This window comes from Mustela lutreola, chromosome 2 (assembly GCF_030435805.1).
Source record: "Mustela lutreola isolate mMusLut2 chromosome 2, mMusLut2.pri, whole genome shotgun sequence".
In the NCBI taxonomy this organism is placed as follows: Eukaryota; Metazoa; Chordata; class Mammalia; order Carnivora; family Mustelidae; genus Mustela; species Mustela lutreola.
Genome location: NC_081291.1, coordinates 103,733,410 through 103,755,755, shown reverse-complemented (window position 1 = coordinate 103,755,755; position 22,346 = coordinate 103,733,410). Strand labels below are relative to the sequence as shown.

At 38.8% G+C, this 22,346-nt stretch overlaps 1 long non-coding RNA gene across 1 annotated transcript in view; it reads right to left on the bottom strand.

The window, feature by feature from the left end:
- Positions 1 to 22,346, bottom strand: part of LOC131824636 (uncharacterized) — a 26,453-nt gene extending 4,107 nt beyond the window's left edge. The window contains exons 1-2 of the long non-coding RNA XR_009350918.1: positions 22,243 to 22,346; positions 1,216 to 1,266 (exon numbers count right to left, since the gene is read on the bottom strand). This is a non-coding gene — a long non-coding RNA (uncharacterized LOC131824636). The remainder of the gene's footprint in view (positions 1 to 1,215; positions 1,267 to 22,242) is intronic.

The window sequence follows — 22,346 nt, the reverse complement described above, 5'->3', positions numbered from 1 at the left end:
AGTTTAGGAAATGCTACAACTGCCCACTTGTTCTAAGGCAAAGTTTAAACTCCCAATACTACTCTCCTCTTCATAGTCACAAGAGAAAAGCTCATCTGACCTTATGAGACTTATTTTGCAATTAAGAGGAAATTTCTCGGACTTAGCTTGACTTTAATTGCACTATACCTTTATTCTAAAGAGATCCTCATTTAAAAAAAAAGATTTTATTTATTTATTTTGGCAGAGAGAGAGAGATCACAAGTAGGCAGAGAGGCAGGCAGAGAGAGAGAGGGAAGCAGGCGTCCCCCTGAGCAGAGAACCTGATGCAGGGCTCGATCCCAGGACCCTGAGGTCATGACCCGAGCAGAAGGCAGAGGCACCACCCAGGTGCCCTAGTTCCCCATTTTCTTTATCTTCGATCTATTTGCCATTTAAGTAACATTAACTCCCATGAAAAAAACATTGTGAAGATCAACAGTTCTATACACAGGTACAGTTGGAGGGGGCTAACATGTGGTAAATAACTAAAATCTAATTTACTAAATGAGGGGTGTATTATGGATATATACACACAGATTCATAATTACCAAAAAAATCTTAACTTCATTTTCTTTTTTTCATGTAATAATAATTTTTAGTTTTGGTGGTAACTTTCAGTTTATAAAGCATTCCTACAATAATAGCTCATTTGATTTTTTTTCATCATGGTAAGTGTACTCTAATCTCTATCCCCTATGTCCCTTATCCCTCCACCCACCTCCCCTCTGGTTACCATCAGTTTGTTCTCTATGGTTAATGGTCTGTTTCTTGGTTGTTTTTTTTTTTTCTTTGCTCATTTGTTTTGTTTCTTAAACTACATATGAGTGACATCATACGGTATTTGACTTTCTCTTATTTCGCTTAGTGTTATACTCTCTAGCTCTCTCCATGTTGTTGCAAATGGCAAGATTTCATTCTTTTTATGGCTGAGTAATACTCCATTGTGTGTGTGTCTATAAAATATCTTCTTTATCCATTCATCTGTCGATGGACACTTGGGCTGTTTCTATAGTTTGACCATTGGAAATAATGCCGTAATATACATAGGTGCATGTATCCCTTTGAATTAGTGTTTTTATATTTTGGGTGTAAATATCCAGCAGTGTAATTCCTGGATTGTAGGGTAGTTCTATTAATTCTTTGAGGAACCTCTGTACTATTTTTCACAGTGGCTGTACCAATTTACATTCTCACCATCAGGGCAGGAGGGTTCCTTTTTCTCCACATTCTTGCCAATGCTTCATTCTAGGAAGGATAATACATAATAATAAAGGGGACAATCCAACAACAGGATATAATATTTGTAAATATTTATGCACCCAAGATAGGAGCACCTAAATACACAAAACAGTTAATAACAAACACAAGAGATTATATTAATATAATAATGGGGGACTTTAACACCCATATACATTGATGGATAGATAATCCAAACAGAAAATCAACAAGAAAATAGTGTCTTTGAATGACACTCTAGACCAGATGGACTTAACAGACATATTCAGAACATTCCATTCTAAAACAGCAGAATACACATTCTTTTCAAGTGCACAGGGAACATTCTCCAAAACAGATCACATATTAGGCCACAAAACAAGTCTCAGCAAATTCAAAAAAACTGAAGTCATTCCATGCATCTTTTCTGACCACACTCTATGAAACTAGATATCAACCACAAGAAAAAAATCTCTAAAGAGCATAAATACAAGGAGGTTAAATAACATGTTATTAAACAATGAATGGGTCAATCAAAAAATTAAAAAATAAATTTTTAAAAATTACATGAAAACAAATGGAAATGAAAACACAATGGTCCAAAATCTTTGGGATGTACAAAAGTGGTTCTTAGAGCTAAGTTTATAGCAAAGCTTTGTACCTCAAGAAAAATATCAAATAAACAACCTAACTTTACATCTAAAGGAGCTAGAAAAAGAACAAACAAAATCCAAACACAGCAGAAGGAAGGAAATAAAGCTTAGAGCAGTAATAAATGATATAGAAAAAAAATGACATAGAAACTAAAAAAAAAAAAAACAAAAACCAACAGAACAGATCAATGAAACCAGAAGCTGGTTCTTTGAAAAGATCAATGAAATTGATAAACCTCTAGCAAGATTCTTTTAAAAAAAAAAAAAGCGAGAGAGAGAGAGAGCGAGAAACCAAATAAATTACTAATGAAAGAGGAGAAATAACAACCAATACCAGAGGGGTGTTTGGGTGGCTCAGTCATTAAGCAGCTGCCTTTGGCTCAGGTCATGATCCCAGGGTCCTGGAATCCAGCCCCAGGTCAGGCTCCCTGCTCAATGGGAAGCCTGCTTCTCCCACTCTCACTCCCCCTGCTTGTGTTCCCTTTCTTGCTGTCTCTCTGTCAAATAAATAAATAAAATCTTTTAAAAAAACAACAACAGAAATACAAACAATTGTAACTGTATATTATGAAGATCTATATGCCAACAAATTGGATAACTCAAAAGAGATGGATAAATTCCCAATTTTTAATTAATACTTACAAAAACTAATTCCCACTGACTTGTACCTGACTACATATTAGCCACAGAACAAAGAGTGCTTTGTTAAGCAGTCCCGGGAAATGGCTGGGTAGGTATCTTTTCAAAAATTGTCTAGAGAGCTCAAAGCGGAGGGGTCTATTTTCTGGAGAAGCAGAATACCAAGGACTTCGAAAATGAGAAGCTATTATGGCAGGAGTGGAGGCCAAAGAGGACCTACTGAAAATAAGCGGTCACTCTGCTCTCTTTGAAACCCATGCTAAACTGAGAGTAAAGGAATAATAATTTTTTAAAAGCTGTAAACCCTTCAAAGATAAATATGGGAGAAAACAAAAGAAAAATACCAGATTTTTGGAAGAGAAAAAGCAAACAAATGAGTGGGTAACTGACTTAGAGCACAGAAGCTGAAACCTGACTTCCTGCAGAGAAGGAAGCTATAGGAGGCAGGTCAGCTTTGCCCTGAAGAATCCTTAAAAGGCTAGAGACTGGTAGAACCAGGTACGTATGAAGGGGATCCTTAAAGGGAATGTAAGGTATCAACTCACAGATGCCAACCATTTAGGTCAAAGCAGGTCAAAAGTCCAACTAGAAGATCAAAACAGAGGTAGATGGAATAGCTAGGAATTAGAACAGACCAAGGTCCAGAGTCCAGGAAGTCAGTCTGAACACATTCATAATACCCATAAAGTGCAGAAAACAGCCTGGTCCTAGAAAGGCATTTGCTTGCTCAAGCAGTTTTAAGATTTTTTTTTTTCCTTTTTTAATTTGACAGAGAGAAAGAGAGAGAGAGCACAAGCAGGCAGAGTGGCAGGCAGAGGGAGAAGGAGAAGCAGGCTCCCCACTGAGCAGGGAGCCTGACATGGGGCTCAACATGGGGCTTGATCCCAGGACCCTGGGGTCATGACCTGAGCCAAAGGTAGCCGCTTAACTGACTGAACCACACAGGTGACCCACCCAAGCAGTTTTAAAGACAGATAAGCTCCTTCACACTGGTTGTCCAAGAAGCCAAATTGTTTAGACTTTCAATAATGAACCTTTTTAATGGACGTCTTACATCTTTATTTAAAATAGAAGCTCAGTTAACTGTCTTGCTAATTTTGGCCATTCTAACTGGTGTAAGGTGGTATCTCAATGTGGTTTTAATTTTAATCTCCCTGATGGCTAAAAACAGACACATAGACCAGTAGAACAGAGTAGAGAGCCAAGATATGGACCCTCAACTCTATGGTCAAATAATCTTTGACAAAACAGGAAAAAATATACAGTGGAAAAAAGATAGTCTTTTCAATAAACGGTGCTGGGGAAATTGGACAGCTATATGTAGAAGAATGAAACTCGACCATTCTCTTACACCGTACACAAAGATAAACTCAAAATGGATAAAAGGTCTCAATGTGAGACAGGGATCCATCAGAATCCTAGAGGAGAACACAGGCAGTAACTTCTTCGATATCAGCCACAGCAACTTCTTTCAAGATATGTCTCCAAAGGCAAAGGAAACAAAAGCAAAAATGAACTTTTGGGACTTCATCAAGATCAAAAGCTTCTGCACAGCAAAGGAAACAGTCAACAAAACAAAGGCAACCCACGGAATGGGAGAAGATATTTGCAAATGACAGTACAGACAAAAGGTTGATATCCAGGATCTATAAAGAACTTCTCAAACTCAACACACACAAAATAGATAATCATATCCAAAAAATGGGCAGAAGATATGAACAGACACTTCTCCAATGAAGACATACAAATGGCTATCAGACACATGAAAAAATGTTCATCATCACTAGCCATCAGGGAGATTCAAATTAAAACCACATTGAGAATGGCCAGAATTAGCAAGATAGGAAACAACGTGTGTTGAAGAGGATGTGAAGAAAGGGGAACCCTCTTACACTGTTGGTGGGAATGCAAGTTGGTGCAGCCACTTTGGAGAACAGTGGGGAGATTCCTTAAGAAATTAAAAATAGAGCTTCCCTATAACCCTGTAATTGCACTACTGGGTATTTACCCCAAAGATACAGATGTAGTGAAAAGAAGGGCCATCTGTACCCCAGTGTTTATAGCAGCAATGGCCACAGTCGCCAATCTGTGGAAAGAGCCAAGATGCCCTTCAACAGACAAATGGGTAAGGAAGATGTGGTCCATATACACTATGGAGTATTATGCCTCCATCAGAAAGGATGAATACGCAAATTTTGTATCAACATGGACGAGACTGGAAGAGATTATGCTGAGCGAAATAAGTCAAGCAGAGAGAGTCAATTATCATATGGTTTCACTTATTTGCAGAGCATAACAAATAACATGGAGGACATGGGGAGATGGAGAGGAGAAGGGAGTTGAGGGAAATTGGAGGGGGAGATGAACCATAAGAGACTATGGACTCTGAAAAACAACCTGAGGGTTATGAAGGGGTGGGGGGTGGGAGGTTGGGGGAGCCAGGTGGTGGGTATTATGGAGAACATGCATTGCATGGAGCACTGGGTGTGGTGCAAATACAATGAATTCTGTTTTGCTGAAAAGAAATTATTAAAAAAAAAAAGAAGAAGAAGCTCAGTTAACTAACTTTCATTTAATCCAACTTGCCCAACTTAACCGCAATTTTCACTCCTTTGTAAAATAAATTAACTGATGCCCACATACTTCTGAGTGTAGTCAACTGAGTTTGTTCTTAAACTTATTTATTCCAGTTGTAACTGTAATAACATAATTTAATTATTATATAAGCCAATAAAAATTGGTTGATAAAGGGAAAAACAGTTGTTTCTATGGAAACTGAATGAAGACTAGTGGCTAATGGCAGATTGAACACTTGGCATTTATTTCCTGTCTCCCAAAACCTCACTGAAATGAAAGTAAAAGGACAATGGCATGAACCTACATGGACAAAAAATGAGAGAGGTGATATGGTAGATTTGAGTGTTGACAAAATTGGGGGATAGACTAACTGGTAATTAATTTTGTCCTTTTTTCCGCTCTGCAAGTGGATGCAGGAGAGAAAGCCTTGAAGAGCAAGCTGAGTCCTACCACAGAACTAGGCAAAAGTAGAGGGATTAGACTGACTTTCTCCTATCTCCTCTAGTCCATATGGCCTTCTGACAGTCCCTTTCCCAACTCTGGCAGAAAAGGGGATCTTCTGAACTTAGACTAGAGAGGCCACAGAATGGTGGACAACAGGTCCAACTGAGATGGGAGTGAAGCAGCTCGGAAAACACAAGGCTCAAGGAAAAGCTACACACTGAACCCCAGAGCTCCAGTCCTCTCCCCTGTGTGGCTGCCAGGCAGGACCAGCTACATCATTTGGAGGGCCCAGTGCAAAATGAAAATGCGAGACCTTTGTTTGGGGGGAAAAAGAAGTATTAAGAATTTCAAGACAGTGACAGCAGGGCATTAAAACAAGCACGAGTTCCTTTAAGTGCAGGGCCCTGTGTGACTACACAAGTGTGCACCTATGAAGTCAGCCCTGCTGCGGGGTACTCCTGCACAAGGGAGAGGTTGGAGCATTTTTCTTGAAAAATTGGATAGCCCGGGGAAATGACCCACACATGCTGTCATGCAGGAATTTCTCAATAAAACAGTTCAATTTTCATCAGATTATCAGTGTTGGTATTTAATGACTCAGGGTGATTTTTGTGCACAAAAAAGATTACTTGGAAACCATTTTGGGTTTTTTGTTTTTGTTTCTTAAGTAAGCTCTATGACTAGTGTGGGACCTGAACTCTTGGACCCAAGATCAAGAGTTGCATGCTCCACCCACTGAACCAACTAGGCACCCCATTCTGGGTTGTTATTTTTTGTTTTTTTATTAATATTTGACCCATTCATGTGGCAAATTTTAAAACCTAGTTCTTCCTTAAACTATTAAACTCAGTTTCCAGATCTGATTTGGTAGATTTATAAATTTACCAAGATGTAATACTCACTTTTTTATTTTTTTATTTTATTTTATTTTTTTATTTATTTGACAGACAGAGATCACAAGTAGGCAGAGAGGCAGGCAGATAGAGAGTGAGAGAAGGAAGCAGGCTCCCTGCTCAGCAGAGAGCCCGATGTGGGACTCAATCCCAGGACCCTGAGATCATGACCTGAGCCGAAGGCAGCGGCTTAACCCACTGAGCCACCCAGGTGCCCCAATACTCACTTTTTTTTTTAACCTTTGACCTCCTTCACCCATTTCCCCCATTCCCCACCCTCACCTCTGGCAACGACCAATCTGTTCTCCTTATCTATGAGGGTTTTTTTCTTCTTCTTCAAGATTCCACATATAAGAGAAATCATACAGTATTTGCCTTTCTCCATCTGACTTATTTTACTTAGCATAATGCCTTTGTGGTCCGTTTGTTACAAATAGCAAGAATTCATGCATTTTTATGACTGGATAATATTCTGTTATTTAACTATAAGATAATTTCTTCATCCATTCATCCATCAATGGACACTTAGGTTGTTTTCACAGCTTGGCTATCATAAACAGTATTGCAATGAACATAGAGTGCATAGATCTTTTCAAGTTAGTGTTTTTATTTTCTTCAGATTTAATACCGAGAATTGGAATTGCTAGATCATATAATTTAAATTTTTTGAGGAATCTCAAAAAACTCTTCCTTTTCTCCACACCCTTCCCAACATATACTTCTTGTCTTTTTGATAACAGCTATTCTAACAGTTATGAAGTGAAATCTCACCATGGTTTTGCTTTGCATTTACCTGATGATTCATGATGTTGAGCATCTTTTCATGTACTTATTGGCTATCTGTATGTCTTTTTTGGAAAAATGTCTATTTAGATTTTCTGCCCATTTTCTAATCAGATCATTTGGGTTTTTGCTATTGAGTTACATGAGTTCTTTATATTTTTTGGATATTAATCCCCTACCAGATATATGATTGGCAAATATTTTCTCTCATTTAGTAGATTGCCTTTTTATTTAATTGATACTTTCCTTGTTTGTGCAGAAGGTCTTTAGTTTAATGTAAACCCATTTATTTATTTTTTGCTTTTGTTTTGGTGTTGGATTCAAAATTATTGTTTTGGTAATACCTATGTCAAGGAGTTTACAGCCTATGTTTTCTTCTAGTTTTATGGTTTCAGGAGACAGTGGTCTAATTTCATTCTTTGTCTGTGGCTGTCCAATTTTCCCGACACCATTTATTGACTTTTATTCCTTTTTCGTGCCTAACTGCTCTGACAAGAACGTTCAAAACTATGATGAATACAAATGGAGAGAGTGGGCATCCTTGTCTTGTTCTCAATCTTACAGAAAAAGCTTTCAGCTTTTCACTGTTGAGAATGATTTTAGCTGTGGCTTGTCATATTTGGCTTTATTATATTGAGGTAACTTCTCCTATACCCACTTCTTAGTTATCATCATAAAGGGATGTTGAAGTTCATTAAATGTTTTTTTCTGCATCCATTGAAATGATCATTAATTTTACTGCATTTTATTGATATGGTGTATTACATTGACTGATTTGTGGATATTGAACCAGGCTTACAGCCCTGAACAAAGCCAAGCTGAGGGAAACACTACCTTCTCAGTTGACTGAGTATTTTTTTTTTTAATTCACAATATGCTATTTTCATTTTTTTAATTAATTATTTTTATTAACATATAATGTATTACTTGCCTCAGGGGTACAGGTCTGTGAATCGTTAGGCTTACACATTTCATAGCACTCACCATATCACATACCTTCCCCAATATCCATAACCCAACCACTCTATCCTTATCTCTCCACCATCCAGCAAACCTCAGTTTGTTTTGTGAGATTAAGAGTCTCTTATGGTTTGTCTCCCTCCCAATCCCATCTTGTTTCATTTTTTCCTTCCTTACTCCCCAAATCCCTATCCTGCCTCTCGACTGAGTGCACTTTTTAACTAGACTTCAATGGGGCATAAGACCTGGAACTCTAAGACACCCTGGTGATATTTCTTGTGACTCTGATGATCAAGTTAAGTCCCTTTCTATAGTCACTATGTTTCCAACTCTAAAATCCAGTTCTTGGGCTTAAGTCCTAAATGTTCCTTTATTCCTGAAAGTCTGTACCACCTGAAAGAGTGTAATCTTACTTCTTTCATGACTCCACTGGTTTACATTCTTTACTTTTCCTTAGATATCTAAATCTTTCCCATCTACCTATATGGATACTCAAAGTCAGTTTTTTTTTAATCCTTATGAGTCTTCATGGTATTGAAACCTTCCTTGATTTGGTAGAATCCCAAAATGCTTTCTTTCTGGTAGGGCCACATTGCTACAGATATTAAAACTATATCCTACTGAATTCTGCATATCATGGACTTGTCTGTTTATTCTCAGGTCATTTTAGTGACTAATCACTTTACAGAAAGACCCACAATAAACAGGCCCCACCGAGACACAAACTTGTTTTTAGTACCTCACTCTTAAATACAGACAAACAACTAAATACCAGCAACCATTTGAGGCAAGTCTCTAACACAAAAGACAGAGGACAACAAACATTAAAAAGGACTTAAAAAAAAAAGACTATACAGGAAGAGAAAAATGTGTTAATTAATATCATCAAAGAAATAGAAGAAAACATTATATCCAAGGCACAAAGACAGGATGCTATTAATATTTTTAAAAAATTAAGACATCTAGGTAAGATGATGGAGTAGGAAAATTCTGGCTTACCTTGTCCCATGGATACAACTAGGTAACACCAAGATCAGTGTAAATAACCCAGAAAATTACCCAAAGACTGACAGAACTGACTCTCCACAACTAAATGTAGGGAAAAGTTCACACTGAAGAGGGTAGGAAGGATGAAGACATGGTCAGGAGCTAAATAACCCTTGGCAGTATCCATGGAAGGGAGGTATGCCACCAACTGGAGAGGAGAAAGAAACAGACCCTCACACCAAGAACCCAGGCATGGAGAAACTGCACAGGGAAGACAACTTCCCATAACCTTTGGCTTTGAAAATCAGAGGGGGCTAATTTTGCAAGTTCTTACAATCAGCTTTTAACACTTAGAACTATAAAAATCAGCAGGCTGGGCTTTGGGAAACCCTGGAGGGCTATAGGAAACTGAGTCCTCATTTTTAATGAGATAGCATAACAAACAGCCCAAAGGAGATAGAGCAGAGAAAGAGCAGTTTGAAAGATGCCTGGGGTGTATGGGGAGGAGACTTAATTAATAATCTCAGAGCACATGGTGGAGGGGCAGGGATCCTTAGGAGACTTCTCCAGGAACAAAATAGCTGGTGGGTGCCATTCTCCCCGCCCCCCGCCCCCCCCCCCGCCGCCCATCAACTCCCAGCCTAGACACAGAAACCTTCAGGAACCAACGCTCTCCACCTAACTGGCTCTCCACCTAACTGGCTAACAGTGGCCCTTCTCCCATATTCTCTGTGGACAGGTCCCCCTATAGCCAGGTCTCAGCTCCAGGACTCCTCCCACAAGAGATCCAACAAACCTTGCTAACGCTGCACAGACACACAGCCCTGGCATTCTCATGCAGACCTGCCCCTTGCAATATGCCCTTGGCTGGAGCCCATCAAAAACAGTGCCACAAGCCCAGCATTATGCAAGCAGCTCTGATAGGGGCTAGCACCACTCCAGAGTGACTCCTGCCCCAGGGACAGGGGCAGATAACCACACAGAAAAGTCTGACTGTAGCCCCAACAGTGAGCTGAAGGAAGACATCTGGTCTGATTACAGGCCCTGCCCACCAAAGAAAGCTTCTCAAGAAACAATAAAGAGAAGGCACCCTGCAGTACATCGCTACCACATCTCTGGCAAACAAATGATCTAATTCAATTCAAGCCCAAGGCAGCCCTGTATTGGCCCACTAACAACACAGGGACCAAATTCTGCCTACAACAGGCAAAGAGAGACATCACTGAGGATGGGACTGAAGGCCAAAGTAGCTCAGCCACAAAAGCAGGGTGCACATAACATACATAGGAGACACCCCTGAAGCTCCAGGTTCTGTTGAACACAGGACATTGCACTGCAGGGTACTATAAGACCTCTTCTTCATAAGGCCACTACTTTCGAATGCAGGAAACATAGCTGACTTTCCTAACACAGAGAAACAAAGTTGGAAAAAAAAAAAAGAGGATACAGAGGAATATGTTCCAAATGAAAGAAGAGAACAAAATCATGGCAAAAGAGCTAAACAAAATGGAGATAAGTAATATGTGTAAGGTAATGGTCATAAAGATATTCACTGGACTTAAGAAAAGAGTGGAGGACCTCATTGAGAACCTAAACAAAGAGAGACTGTAAAGACCCAATCAGAGATGAAATTTAATTTAATTGAAATTAAAAAACACTAGATGGAATAAATATTAGACTAGAGGAAGCAGGACAGATTAGGAATCTGGAGGACACAGTAATGGAAAGCAATCAAGCTGAACAGGAGAGAGAAAAATAATAATAAAAAATGAAATAGACTTAGGGAACTAAGTAACACCACCAGGTGTAATAACATTCGCATTATAGGGAGGGGGAAGAAATTTTTTTTTCATTTTTAATTTTTTACTAACATAGAATGTATTATTAGCTCCAGGGGTACAGGTTTGTGAATTGCCAGGTTTACATACTTCACAGCACTCACCATAGCACATACTTTCCCCAAAGTCCATAACCCAACCACCCTCTCGCTACCCCCCTCCCCCCAGCAACCCTCAGTTTGTTTTGTGAGATTAAGAGTCTCTTATGGTTTGTCTCCTTCCTGATCCCATCTTGTGTCATTTTTTCCTTCCCTAACCCCCAAACCCCCCACGTTGCCTCTCAACTTCCTCATATCAGGGAGCTCATATGATAATTGTTTTTCTCTGATTGACTTATTTTGCTCAGCATAATACCCTCTAGTTCCATCCATGTCGACACAAATGGCAAGATTTCATTTCTTTTGATGGCTGCATAGTATTCCATTGTATATATACACCACATCCTCTTTATCCATTCATTTGTTGGTGGACATCTAGGTTCTTTCCATAGTTTGCCTATTGTGGACATTGCTGCTATAAACATTTGGGTGCATGTGCCTCTTCAGATCACTACCTTTGTATCTTTAGGATAAATACCCAGTAGTGTGATTGCTGGGTCATAGGGTAGCTCTCTTTTCAACTTTCTGAGGAACCTCTGTGCTGTTTTCCAGAGTGGCTGCACCAGCTTGCATTCCCACCAAGGGAAGAAAGTTTTTATGAAGAAATAATAGCTGAAAACTTCCTGAATCTAGCGGAAGGAAACAGGAAACCAGATCCAGGAGATACAGAGAGGCCCCAGCAAAATCAATCCAAAGAGGTCCACACCAAAACACACAATAATTAAAGTAGCAAAACAGTAGTGATAAAGAGAGAATTTTAAAAGCAAAACAAAACAGTTACATACAAGGGAAACCCTGCAAGGTTATCAGCTAATTTTTCAGCAGAAACCTCACAGGCCAAAAGGGAGTCACATGATATATTCAAAGAGCTGACAGAAAAAAAAAAAAAAAAAAAAAACCCACATCCAAGAATACTCTACCCAGCAAAGCCATCACTCAGAATAGAAGTCAAGATAAAGAGTTTCCCAGACAAACAAAAGACCACTAAACTAGCCTTATATGCAATGTTAAATGGGATTTACTGAGTGGAAATAAGAGTAAAAAAAAAAAGTAGGGGGAACAAAAGAAGTAAAATTAAGTATACCTATAAAACCAGTCAAGGGATTCACAAAATAAAAGGAGATAAAATATGACAGAATATACCTAAAACAGGGAAGATAGAGGAGTAAAAATTTAGTGCTTTTAGCATGGGTTCAAACTTAAATGACCATCAGCTTAATATAGACTGCTATACACATGAGAAGCTACATAACAACCTAATGGTAATCAATAAACAAAGACAAACAATATGTAAACAAACAAAACAAAAACAAAAGAGAGAAAGGAATCCAATAGAATATCACGAAAGAAATATCATTTATAATATCACATAAAGAAATTAGTGATATTTAGAATATCACTAAAGAAAGCCAGCAAGCCATGATAGAAGAGAGCAAGAGAAGAAAAATACAGAGAAAAACACAAAACAACCAAAAACCAAATAACAAATGACAATTAAGTACATACCTATCAATAATTACTTTGAATATAAATGGACTAAAAGTTCCAATCAAAAGACACAGGGTGACAAAATGGATTAAGAAAGCAAGACCCACTTATATTCTGCTTACAAAAGTCTCATTTGAGACCTAAAGACACATGAGGATTGAAAGAGAAGGGATGAAAAGGCATTTATTATGCAAATGGAATGAAAAGAAAGCTGGGATAACAATGCTTATATCAGACAAAATACACTTTAATACAAAGACTGTAACAAGAGACAAAAAAAGACATTATATAATCACAAAGGGAACAACCCAATAAGAAAATATAACAATTTTAACTATTTAGGCACCCAACATAGGAGCATCCAAATACATAAAGCAGCTAATAACAAAAAGGAAGTAATTAGTAGTAATATAATAGGAGGGGAGTTTAACACCCCCACTTACATCAGTGGATAGATAACCCAAACAGAACATCAGCAAGAAAACAGTGTCTTTAATGACACACTGGACCAGATGGACTTAAAAGATATATTCAGAACACTCCGTCCTAAAAGAGCAGAAAACACTCTTTCCAAGTGCACATGTAACATTTTCCAGAATAGGTCACATATTACACCACAGAACAAGTCTTAACAAAATCAAAAAGACTGCAGTCATATCATGCATCCTTTCTGATCACAACACTATGACACTGGAAATCAAACTTAAGAAAAAAAAAATCTGGAAAGTCTACAAATGCATGGAAATTAAAGTCATGCTAGTAAACAATGAATGGGTCAACCAAGAAATAAAAGAGGAAATAAAAAATATACATGGAGACAAATTAAAATGAAAACACAATAGTCTAAAATCTTTGGGATGCAGCAAAAGTGGTTCTAAGAGGGAAGTTTATAGCAATACAGGTCTACCTCAAGAAGCAAGAAAAATCCCAGATAAAAACCTAACCTCATACCTAGAAAAAGAACAAACAAAACCCAAAACCAGCAGAAGTAAGGAAATAATAAAGATTGGAGCAGAAATAACCAAAATAGAAACTACAGAAGAGATCAATGAAACCAGGAGTCAATTCTTCGAAAAAGTAACAAAATTGGTAAACTTTTAAGCAGACTCATCCAAAGAAAAAAAAAAGGCAAAAATTCCTAGAAATAGAGAAGCCTCCAAAAACTGAATTACCAGCAATGAAATTGAATCAATAATCAAAAAACTCCAGACAAATGAAAGTCCAGGACCAGATGGCTTCACAGGTGAATTGCACAAAATATTTTAAAATTCTTCTCAAACCATACCAAAAAATCGAAGAGGAAGGAAAGCATTCAAATCCATTCTATGAGGCCTGCTTTGCCCTGATATGAAAAGCAGATTAAGATGCTTTCAAAAAAGAGACTACAGGCCAGTATCTCTGATAAACATAGATGCAAAAATCCTCAACAATTTTATTCAACATATACCAAAAGTCTTAACTACATCAATCGGACAACAGAAAAAAATTAAAGGCCCCAATTTGGTAGGGAAGAAGTAAAACTTGCACTATTTGCAGTTGATATACTATATATAGAAATCTTTAAAGATTCCACCAAAAAACTGCTAGAAATGATAAATGAATTCAGTAAGGTTGCAGGATAAAAAATCAAAGTACAGAAGCTGTTGTATTTCTATACACTAATAAGGAAGCTACAGAAAGCAAAATTAAGAAATCAACCCCAATTACAACCACACCAAAAATAAGAAAATACCTAGAAACAAACATAGCTAAGGAGGTGAAAGTCCTGTACTCTGAAAACTATAAAACACTACTGAAAGAAATTTAAGATGACATAAAGAAATGGAAAGGCATTTCATGCTCATAGATTAGTAGAACAAATGTTATTAAAATGGCTGCACTTTCCAAAACAATCTACAGATTTAAAGTAATCGCTATCAAAGTACCAACAGCATTTTTCAAAGAACTTTAAAAAACATCCTAAAACTTGTATAAAAACCACAAAATAACCTGGAGAGCCAAAGCATCTCAAAACAAAACAAAACAAACAAAAAACCCAGGGGCGCCTGGATGGCTCAGTGGGTTAAAGCCTCTGCTTTCCGCTCCATCATGATCCTGGGCTCCTGGGATCGAGCCTGGGTTCTCTGCTCAGCAGGGAGCCTGCTTCCCTCTCTCTCTCTCTGCCTGCCTCTCTGTCTACTTGTGATCTCTGTCAAATAAATAAATAAATTTTTAAACCCCCTCCCCCCAAACAAAGCTAGAAGTATCACAATTCCAGATTTCAAGTTATGTTACAAATGTGTCATAATAAAAACAGTGCGGTACTGGCACAAAAGTAGACACAGATCAATGAAACAGAATAGAAACCCCAGAAATAAACCCTCAGTGTTATGGTCTCTTGCTCTTTGACAAAGGGGGCAAGAATAGACAATATGAAAAAGTCTCTTCAACAAATGGTGGTGGGAAAACTGGACAGCTTCTAGCAAAATGAGACTGGACCACTTTCTTATACCAAACACAAAAATACATTCGAAATGAATTAAGTACCTGAAACCATAAAAACCTTACAAGAGAGAATAGGCAGTAATTTTTCTATCAGCCCTAGCAAGATTTTTCTAGATATGTCTCCTGAGGCAGGGCAAACAAAAGCAATAATAAACTACTGGGACTACATCAAAATTAAAAGCTTCTGCACCGCAAAGGAAATAATCAACTAAAAGATGACTTACTCATGGGAAAAGATATTTGTAAATGACATATCTGATAAAGTGTTAGTATGTAAAATATAAGAAAAACATCTACAGCTCTACACACATAGAGAGAAATCTAAAAAATGGGTAGAAGACATGTAGAGACATTTTCCTAAAGAAGACGTACAGATGGCCAACAGACACAAGAAAAGATGCTCAACAGCACTAACATCAGGGAAATGCAAATCAAAACCACAATGAGATAACACCTTACATCTGTCAGAATGGCCAAAATCAATAACAGAAGAAACAAATGTTGGCAAGGATGTGAAACGAACCCTTGTGCACTGTTGGTGGGAATACAAACTGGTACAACCACTGTGGAAAACAGAATGGAGGTTCCTCAAAAAAATCAAAAATAGAAATACTATATGATTCAGTAATTCCACTGCTGGCTATTTACCCAAGAATATGAAAACACTAATTCAAAAAATATATGCAGCCCAATGTGTACTGCAGCATTACTATGGATAAAGAAGATGGGGGTGGGGGTAATGGAATATTATTCATCCATAAAAAAGAACAAAATATTGCCACTTGCTAGAACATGGGTGAAGCTAACTAAAATAAGTCAGTCAGAGGAAAATTGCCATGTGATTTCACTCATATATGGAATTTAAGAAACAAAATAAAGGAACTAAGTAGGGGGAAAAAGTGATAAACCAAAAAAAGACTCTTAACTATGGAGAACAAACTCATGGTTCCCAAAGAGGAAAGCGGCAGGTGAAATAAGTGATGGGTTTTAAGACTATATACTTACCATGATGAGCACTGAGTAATGCATAGAATTGTTGAATTTCTATTTTGTACACCTGAAACTAATATAACACTCTATGTTAACTACACTGGAATTACAATTTTTAAAAAGAGAGAGAGAGAATGGTACACTACAAGCCAGAAGGAAGAAAAAGCCTGGCTGCCTTTCAATTCAATGACTGTGCATAATGTCTTGTCCCCCAGTAAAAACATGGCCCAGTGAATTTCACAAATCTTAACCACTCATATATCTTTTTCCTCCTTCCTGTGGGGACCATATGTGTTTACTTCTCATATTCCTTTTGACAGATGTCTTTCATTTTTGACCATGCAGTTCTAACACACTATTTGGAAGGAATTTCAAGAAAGAAGCTCAAGTGTAGGCTAATAGCTCCTAATCCAACAACAAAGTCTCTAGAATTTGGGTATGTGACCTTCTAATCAGATGCTCCTAAGACCCTGACCCCATAGTAACACAGAGAAGCAAATGGCAGTTTTGAATCTTTCAGGAGTAGTAGAAGAACCAGTAATGGAAGCATTCAATGTCCAGAGGTACCCAGGCCAATGACAGAAGCTGCTGGATAATAACCAGATTCTTCCTGAGTATTGATCTGGTCTCTCTTTTGGTTGCCTAATTTCCATTGGCTTCCTGTCCATGTTCCAAACCTCATTCATTAACTTTTCCATTAATTTTGTGAGCTACCCACTGACCTTACAATGCATTCCTTTTCTAACTAACCTAAGCTGGTCTCCATTACATAGGAACCTGGAAATGATTAGTATATTCCCCTTTGGTGTAGAAGTCACCTTTTCTATGAAGATAAAAAGATGAGGGAGAGGGCTGCCTCCTAATCAATTGCCCCTATGTCAGGTGGCCAGCTCTAATCCAGAAGAATCCATTACTGTGACTTTAGTGGTGATCCCTTCTTTGCTTTTCTTTATAGTTTTTCCACCTACCTATGTATATATACCCCCAAAATGTAGTTTCATTTGGCCTGATTTTGAACTTTAGATGAATCAGGCTACATACATTCCTTTGTGCATTACTTCTTTCACTCAATTATATGTTTATGGGATTCATCGAAGTTGTCAAGTAGAGCATGGCTGTAAGGTAACCCAGTGTAACATGTCATGGCTTATTTATTTATTCCACTATATATAAGATGTTGTACTGTATTCAGTGTGGGGTTGTAATAAACAAAACTGCTTTGAATATTCTGATATATGTATTGTAGGGGCATTCAAGGGCATCTACTTGGCAGTAGGATATCAATCATGGATTATGTGTACGTTTGACTTTCCTAGATAACGCCAAACCATTTTCTGAAGTGAATGCATCAACACCACCAGCAGGCTTCAGGAGTTTCTGCTGCACGATGTTCTCACCAAGAACTGGTATTTTCAAACTGTTTCATTTCACCCACCCTGGAAGATGGCTAAAATGTATCTCACTGTAAAGTATCTCACTATAGTTATAATTTTCATTTCCCTGATTACCAGTGAAGTTGAGGTTATTTGCATATGTTTATTGGTCATATTTTTTCTTTGATAAAATCCCTATTCAAGTCTTTTGCTCATTTTTTCAATGTGATTATCCCTTATTGATTTGAAGGAGTTTTCATTATGTTGTAAAGGCTAGTCCTTTATTAATTATGTGTGTGTTAAGTATCTTCTCCCACTCTGTACTCTATGGGGTTTCCTCCTAATTTTATGCTGTCTTTTGATGAAAAGTTTATTGTAATCTAGTCAAATGTATCAGTCTTTTCATTTACAGTTGGTACTTTCTATGTCTTCTCTTAAAATTCTTTACCTTTGAGATCATAAAGATACTCTCTTATATTACTTTCTAAAAACTTTTATTGTTGTCTTTCATATTTAAGCCTAGAAATGATTTTTGTGTGTGCTGTGAGGAAGGGAATTTTTTTTTCCCCATATGGATATCCAACTGTTCTAGTAGCTTTTATTGAAACGCCTGTCTTTTCTCTACAGCATCTCTGTCATACCCAAAGTGACTATATATGTTTGGGTCTGTTCCTAGGCTCTCTATTCTGGTCCATCAGCCCATTTGCCATTCCTATACTACTACTATACTGTCCTATTTACTATAAATTATAATAATTCTTGATCTATTATAGATCAAATTCTCCCAATATCTTTTTTCTTTTTTAAAGATTTTTATTTATTTGACAGAGATCACAAGTAGGCAGAGAGGCAGGCAGAGAGGGGCGGGGGAAGCAGGCTCCCCGCTGAGCAGAGAGTCCGATGTGGGGCTTGATCCCAGGACCCTGGGATCACCACCTGAGCCGAAGGCAGAGGCTTTAACCCACTGAGCCACCCAGGCGCCCCAACCGCACACCTCAATATCTTGACAAAACGTTTACACTTCTTTGTAAAATTTTAATTTCCTTATCAAGTTCCACAAAAAAAAAAAAAAAAAAAACTAAAATGAACAAACAACACTAACCACCTGAGGAAATTCTGATTTGAGATCTAATATAATTTATAAATTAATTTAGGGAGAACAGTTACCTTTACCATATGGAGTCTTTCAATTTATGACTTGTAACAGCACTCCAACCAGTTTTAAGGGTTAACTTGCTTCAAGCTTATGCACTTCTTGCTTCCTGACCTAAATAAGTCCCTGGTCTTTGGCAGAACTAACTTACTTTCCTTGAGCTTTGTAGACCACTGGCCTTAAGGAGTGAAGGACCAAACTTTGCCAGAAGATAAGGCCTGATTACATTCTAATGCAGCGCTGCTGATGCCAGTAAGTCTGTTTAGGGTCATGTTGACATAGGACTAACTGCCTGGGCATCTGCTTCTCCTATAGATAGCCTCCCTCCCTTTTCTTCTGCCATCCACTTTAAATCCCTGCAGCTACACCTGGACAGTGATTTGATTCTGATTTGAGATCTGATTCTGATTTGAAATCCTGAAGCCAACATCTTCCCAGGCTGTCGGCTTCCTGAGAGTAAAGTCACCTTTCCTCTCCCACCATCACTTGTCTCAATTGTTGATTTTTACGTGGCAAGTAGCTGAAACTGAGTTCAGAACCGGTTCTCTGGTAACAAACTCAGTATCCCTCCACTTACTTTAGGTCTTCCTTAATGTCACCCAATAATGTTTTATTATTCTCTACATAGAACTGGAACATTAGCCCAGAGGTCATGTAATTCTGTACACTTTTATGATTGTTATGTGTTCCTGATGAACAGAATCTTTCATCATGTTATCACTAGGAATGCTTTTTGATTGATAGTGATGGAGATGTATTAGCTGTATTTAGGTTCCAATTTAGGTTCCAATTGCTGCTGCTGTTAAAATTTCCAAAAGCTTAGTGGCTTAAAACAATACAAATGTATTATTTTACAATTCCGTAGGTCAGAAGTCTGATACGAGTCTCACTGGACTAAAATCAGATGTTGGCGAGCGAGGCTGCATTTCTTGATAGAGAGATAATCCATTTCCTTACATTTGAGGCTGCATTTCTTGCTAGAGAGATAATCCATTTCCTTACATTTTCCTGGTTCTAGAAGTCCTTTGCCTCCACCTTCAAAGCCAGAAACATTGCATCTCTCTTTGCCTTTCTTCTATAGTCACTTCTCCTTCTGATTCTTTTTCTGCCTCCCTCTTTTGATTACATTGAGCCCACTCAGATAATCCGACTAATCTCTATACCTCAAACACCTTGATTTAATCACACCTGCAAAATCCCTTTTGCCAAGGCAAATAACACCTTAATCTAAGTATGTTTGTGTCCCCCCAAAATTCACATACGTATTGAAATCCTGATTCCCCAACACCCTAGTACTTCGAGGTGAGGCCTTCGGGGTGTGATTAGAAATGGGATTAGCACCCTTATAAAAGGGGCCCTAGAAATCTCTCTTGGTTAGTCTCTCAGTCCTAGCCCTGGTCATAGCAGTTGCCCTCAGAGAAATCCTGGCTTTGGCTTTTGCTAACTGATCACTGTTGTAATTTCAATTTACTATTATTTATTTATTTGAGAGAGAGACAGTGAGAGAGAACATGAGCGAGGAGAAGGTCAGAGGGAGAAGCAGACTCCCCATGGAGCTGGGAGCCCGATGTGGGACTCGATCCCTGGACTCCAGGATCATGACCTGAGCCGAAGGCAGTCGTCCAACCAACTGAGCCACCCAGGCGCCCCTCAATTTACTATTCTTAACCATCACCAACAAAAGCCCTCTCCTCACTTCCAGTTCCCACTTTGGAGATTCCTTACTTTCCCTGCAAATCTAATAATGGTTTAAAAATAACATCATTTTTCTCAAGTCTTTGGGGTTTGCTTGTCTTTTGGGGGGGGGCAATGGAATGTGGTAGGCTGTATAATGGCCCCCATATAGGTCGCTATTCTAGTCCTCAGAATATTACTTATATGGCAAAAGGCACTGGGCAGGTGTGATGGAAGTTAAGGCTCTTGCTATGGGGAAATTATCCCAGAATATCTGGTTGAGCCCAATGCAATCACAAAGATCAGTTGTTTTAAGAAAGCAGGTGGAAGGGACGCCTGGGTGGCTCAGTTGGTTAAGCAGCTGCCTTCGGCTCAGGTCATGATCCCAGCGTCCTGGGATCGAGTCCCACATCGGGCTCCTTGCTCGGCGGGGAGCCTGCTTCTCCCTCTGCCTCTGCCTGCCACTCTGTCTGCCTGTGCTTGCTTTCTCCCCCTCTCTCTCTGATAAATAAATAAAAAATTTAAAAAAAAAAAAAAAAAAAAAGAAAGCAGGTGGAAGTTCAGAGAGGGCAAATTGAAGTAACTTGTGAGCCAAGAATGCCAGCAACTTCTAGAAGCTGGAGGAAGTAAGGAATGGATGGATTCTCCCTTGGAACCTACAGAAGGAACAGTTTTGCCTGCACCTGGCCTAATGTAATTGATTACTCAACATCTCCACTTGGATGTCTAATGTAAATTTCAAATTCGACACATAAAAAAGCAAAACTCCCCATTTCTGCCTTCAAAATACTTTCTTCAATTCGGTTCTTCCAAGTTGCTCACAATGTCTCCTTTACCTCATACTCCACGTATAATATATCCACAAATCTTACCAGCTCTTTTAAAATATGTCCAGAATTCAATCAGGTTTCCATCATCTCAATCATGACCTCTCTGGCCTAAACCACTATCGCTATAGCTCGGTTTACTGCAATAACTTCCTAACTGATAAGACCTTTCACCAGTTAATATAGATTTATTTTCCACCAGCTCTCTATATGGTCTCTATATGGACAGACAGAAGACTGTCTCTCATTTACTGCAAAGAACGCCACCCCTCCCACCCCCCCGCCCCGTGCAACCTCACAGAAACTCTACTTGCTAGAATGGATAAATATTTTATACCACTATGCATACAGCAATTCATTTAAGATATCTGTGTGAAAATTAGCTGTAGGAGCCTTTTACAAATTAAAGAAAAAAAAAAAATCCAGAACAAAGCACTTAATGAGCAAGAGGGGTCAGCTGGCTGAAGCAGTTTCCATAAGCCTTCCCTGTTTACCTCAGCAGACAGGTTTTCCGTTTAAGCCAACACTTCTGTTTTGGACCACTGTAGGTGGGAAGTTTCTTGCTCCACTCGGCACCTCACCCTTAGCTGACCACCTAAATACCTCGTCCTCGTCCCGCCTCGGCGACAGGTGATCCCACAGGGCTTCAGGCTGGAAGATGCACTTGAACCTTCCAGACCTTCCCAAATGACACTGGAACCTAGACCACACGTACGACTTTAGTCAAAAAAAGGGGCAACTTCTCATTGACCTTCTCCACTGTACTAGTAACTTAAAATTTAAAAGCCAGGGAAGAAACTTTCGAAAACCGAACCTTCAACCTGGCTACTGGTGCAGGAGCAAAGAGAACCCGCCAAAAAGCGTATTCCTCCCCCGCCTCTGGGGTTGATGGGAAGCGCTATCGGCGTCAATTACCCTGACCCAAAATGGTAGGTTGTTCGATCACCCACTGGAAGAAGATGAAAAGGGAGAAGGAAATCATCATTTTCTTGATCCATCATGGAGACAGAGTTTATACAGGGAGAAACAGGGACGACAAAGCATCCAGATGTTAGGAACTGCTGGACTACGGACGGAGGTGACTCTGACATAATCCAAGATGGCGCCAGAGAGTATAACCCGGAGCGCAAAGAGGCGGTGATTACCGTGATCCAACATGGCACTGGCGTTTGAAGCGAACTGAAAGGCGGAGAGCGTCAGGAGTGTCTTTGCCCTCTTCCAAGATGGCGGCCGACGAGGGCGCTGTCTC